Source organism: Corvus hawaiiensis, chromosome 4 (genome assembly GCF_020740725.1).
Source record: "Corvus hawaiiensis isolate bCorHaw1 chromosome 4, bCorHaw1.pri.cur, whole genome shotgun sequence".
Lineage (NCBI taxonomy): Eukaryota > Metazoa > Chordata > Aves > Passeriformes > Corvidae > Corvus > Corvus hawaiiensis.
The window spans coordinates 69,197,473-69,202,529 of record NC_063216.1 but is presented as its reverse complement, the minus strand read 5'-3'; positions in this window follow the sequence as shown (position 1 = coordinate 69,202,529).

The following is a 5,057-nucleotide window of genomic DNA, read 5'->3' as shown; positions in this document are numbered from 1 at the left end:
AGACCAAGAATGTTAATTACTAACATGCAGCAATTGTAATATTATCTCTAATTAATTATACTTTTGTGGCATTCCTTCCTTGAGAATACCTGGCTCTTAATGTTCCCCAGTAAGTATTCCAAAATACTGTAGTGGACAATCAGGTAAGAACACATCAACAAGGCAACCTCTTTGTAGCTGAGACTACTAAATGGTTTGTTTTTATAAACTGGTTCTGCAAGGAGTAGTATCTTGATTTTGTGTGACTAAAGACAATACTTTATTATTCACTCTGGTCTTTTTTTTCCCCTCCTTAAACCTTCTTATAGTCACAAAACTACTTTATAGTAGTGAAGAAGTGAATTATAAGTTGCAGTGAAAGCAAGATTTCCATATTTCCCTTTAGGTTTCTGTTTTTAATGTGTATGAACTGAATTTATCAAGAAGTGGGTTTTTTATGTTAAATCATAAAAAAGGCCTCTACTCCTTGTCATGCAGTCTTCTGCTTCAAGGCTAGCTAGTTTGGATGGCTACTGCTTTTTGGCAAGATGTGTGCTGTCAATCTGGAACAAGTATACAAAAGACTGAACGTAAAGAAAGTGAAAATTAAATTTGATTCAAAACAACACTGAACATTGAAGAAGTTTTGTTTAATACAAAATGTTTTTGTAACTTGAAATGTCAGTCAGTGCTTCTTACCAACATGATTGTCCTGAGTTTGATAATGTCTTGAGGCTGTTTTTGTCAGAGCTTTTCTTTCTAAAGCCTAGTTAGGTGGGGAATAACCCCAAAATATTTCTATCTCTCTACACAGTAAATATGCAGAGATTTAAACTTTAATTCTTTCATGGAGCCTTCCTTGCTATTAAGTAACAGCAAAGAGCAGTAATAATTTTATCTTCTTGCTAAAATTGGCTTGTTTCCAAAACCTCTTCCTGCTCTCTGAAATTCATGTCCTCCTTGTGGGCTCCTTGGCCAGCAAGGGAAACAACGTAAGAGCTATATCTTTTTTCAGAACGCTGGTCCTGGTCCTTAACCGAAGCATTTCACTGTAGAACTGTGGAGTCAGGGCAATAACAAGCACAAATTCAGGCTGGGTGGAAAATGGATTGAGAAGTCCTGAGGAGAAGGACTTGAGAGTGTCGATGAGGTCACGACATGCCTGACATGACCCAGCAATGTGCTTTTGCAGCCCAGAAAGCCACTTGTGTCCTGGGCTGCATCCAAAGCAGCTTGGGCAGCAGGGTGAGGGAGGGGATTCTGCCCCTCTGCTCTATTCTTGTAGGACCCTACCTGGAGTTCTGCATCCATCTCTGGGGTCTCCAACATATAAAGAACATGGACTTGCTGGAGCAAGTCTGGAGGAGGCCACAAAGATGATCAGAGGGCTGGAGCACCTGTCCTATGGAGGCAGGCTGAGGGAGTTGAGTTTGTTCAGACTGGAGAAGACAAGGCTCTGGGGACACCTTGTTGCAGTCTTTCAGTAGCTAAAGGGGCTACAAGAAATCCTAAAACTGATTTTTACAAAGGGCATAGGAACAAGATTAAGGGGACTGTAGTGCTTTAAACAGAAAGGATATGAAAATCTTATTTAGACTTTTATCTTGATCCCAATTAACTTATAATTAAGAGAATTGCAGTGAACTTCTGATAATGCTCTTGCTGAACAGAGTATTTAATAGTGGCCTTTATCTACTTCCAGTGAAAGCAAAAGTACAGACTTACAAATATTTAATCCTTTTCATTCAGTTTGAGTGAATGAATCTATATAAGTATAGTGTTTAATAACATGGTACCCTTTGCTCTATTTTTCAAAAGCACGTATTACAATGCTGCCTGAACTCACTTTGGGTCATTAGCCTCCATTTAAATTTTTCCTGTGGTTCTTCACAGTTGAATTCACATCATTAACCTTTTTGGGGGCACAGCTTGCTTTTTCCATATTAAATGTAACTTCCTTTTCTATCAATTTTCTGTCAGCCCATTTTGACTTAGCTGCTCCACTCCATTATTATATGTAAAACTGTCTACCCCTAGTATAGTTACATAAAGTTTAGTCAAGGCTCATGCTAGACAGCAAACTAACCAAGGCAGAGCCTAAAGCCAACTGTGTTCCAAAGAACCATCCACACTTAATTCAGCCTATAAATAGTAATACAAAACACAAAACACCTCATGGTGATAGAGATATCATTTTTCTGTTCCAGCTGCTATCTAGCAACATTGCAATCTGTGCTAAATGTGTACATTACCCAGCTTAGTTCTTTGTACTAAACTCTAAATATAGGGTGCCATTTTTGTTAATACACGAAGAGTATTTGGATGTGGAAGCAGAACCTTGGATAAAGCAGAAACAGAATATCCAATCCCTTGGATGATGTTCTTAACATACCCATACAAAGTGTACTTTTTTCTCACAAGTATAGGATTAGCTGTAAAGGATTCAAGGAAATAGGTGTATACTAACTGTTGTCAGCTGTGGAGAGAAAGTGAACTTTCTTGATATTAACAATACTGGTTTGTTGTAAAAAACATACCAAAAAATAGAAAATATGTAGCAAAGGCTTGCGGGAGAGAGAGTCCTTATTCACCTGTTATCTTGGGAATTTAACCAAGTCATTTCCCCCTACACCATGGGAAGGAAAATTTGTAAAGGCCCCTTAAAACATTTAGTGTAAATGTAAAATTGCGTGAGGAAAGCAGCCTGGTGAGAAAAACACAGTATCATTAAATTTATACTGATTATAAAATGTGAGCAAAGCCAAAGTTAAAGTCAGTCAAGATAAATGAGAATTTGCAAATGGTTGATGAAACATGAATATGGAAAAAATAATGCACACAGGGATGATATCCAAAAGTGTCAGAAGTGCCATATTCCCTGCTGTTTGCACTGCTGAAAGCATTAAAATAACACCTTGCATCTCAAATCAAAATTACCAGACCTCTTCTTTCACTTTTGTGCTGAGGAGAAGAGAGGGATTGCTATGGAGACAATATATAGCTAATAGCTGGAGGGTAGGTGGAATAAATTCAATAAATAAACAGTCACAGCTGAAAAGCAGGAACGAGGGATGACAACCAAGTCTGAAAAAAAGCTTCTGATTTTGTATTTAAAATTTGAAAAGGATGTAGAAATCAAATGCTGTCACTAAAAGCTGATAAAGCCATTGAAACAATCTGGGAAAAACATCAGGGATTGATCTAGTGTTCAAAACAAGAAGCTAACAGAGAATCATAGGACCTTTTGCTAAACTCTACAGCTGTTTCTATGGCTTTGAACTGGTCATTTATATTATTACATTCTCTGAACATTGGATTACTATGAAATCCCTCTAGGTTTTTAGTCTGGGCATTGTGTGAACACTTGCTCTCTCTATTTAGCCAGTTCATTTCTTCCTGTGCTCTTAAAATCAACATAAAGCTGGGCTGGTATGACAGCTGACTCCAAGGGATACAATCAAACAATCTTACAAATCACCTGCTAATCTTAAAAAGCAATTATATGTCTGAGAAAGGTCAATAAATAATGCATAGTATGGCGAGTGACATAGAGTCACATTAATGGAAACACTTAACACTGTTACCATGGTTAGTGTGAAAAACATGCCCAAAAGGGGCTGGCGCTGTTGACTGCCGCTATTGATTCCAGAAAAACTCATTAGTTCTGCTTCTCAATTAGTTATGAAATACTGGAGAAATTCCTGTCATTGTTCTTCTGTCAATTAGAATTAAATATAACAAAAAGCCTAATCTGGTTTTTTGTTTCTGTATTTCTGCCCTGTGTAGAGCTCCTGCCCGCAGTATATTATTTACTGTTGATCAACAGAAATATTTTAATGGTGGGAAAGGAAAACTCTTGACTGCAGTCATTACCTTCCAGTTGGCTTTCTGGGTACCTGGTCTGGCTTCACATCTTTCATTGCACAGCCACATCATAAATAGTTTTCCTTCAGTAACTTTTCTCTCTTTCACTCAGATGTTTTTTAATCATTACCTTGCACAGTTTTATGTTGCTTTTCCTCAGATTCACAACCTGGTTCTGGTCCTTTGACAGGCCACATCTCACATCTCAGGAAAGGAGAAGGGTTTTTTTGGTAGGCAGGAGGAGAAGGATGCAAAGGTTGAAGGGTTGTTGAGGTTTTTTTCCTAGAGCCTCTAATTCTCCACATCTCTTCTATCCCAGTTATTCACCCGAACTGTAACTAACCAGCATGACAACTTTGTTAATTTTTGGTGTTATTTGCAATAAATTAGCTTTGTGCTTTTTATTAGCACAGCAACTGAGTTCTCGGAGTTCATCTGGGTTCCTCATTCCTCCTCTGTAAAATAATAAAAATCTTTCAATAATTTGCAAATGCATGTGACAGAACTATGGTTAGAAGATCGTGTTCAGCTCATTTTTCTCCCTGTCGTCACCTTCTAATCAAACGTGGCAGGCAGTGACCTGTAGCAGTTGAGAAGCTGATATACATTGACTTTTGTTCCTCCTATTGCAGATGCAATAACCTGCTGCAAAGAAAATATGTAGATCAGGGCAGTTATAGGCTGAGATGACTAGATCAAATAAATTCTACTAACCGGGGAAACTTGTGAGCCCTTCACTTTAATTGCTGTCATAATTGGTGGAAGCAAGGAAGTGGGTGTGTGAGGTTGAAGGAGGAAATAGGAGGGAGCCTGGACTCATACTGCTAACACATGTTCATTTTAATGCAAAAGCTATCAAGAGGAGCTATATTACTCAAAATGTCTTTTAAAAGGTGGTGGTATGTAGTGGATGTGAATATGCATTGTAGAATTTTCTATATAGAGAAATAAAAAGACTCCTCAAATTCTTCCAGGCCAGTAAAAGCTAGATGTGCTCAGTTCAGTGAACACTGATGTGCAGCAGTACTCCCACTATTCTCTGACTTGTCTCAGCCTACACTTTCCATCTCTCTCACCTCTACACTTGGCTGGCACTACAGACATTGCAGCAGCATATGGCCTGTTCCTTGACCTGTGCTTGGTACCTGTAGGAGCCCAGAGAGAGCACCCTGGAGCTGGCTGCATGTTAACCTTCTTTTTGTCTCAGGTGGGTT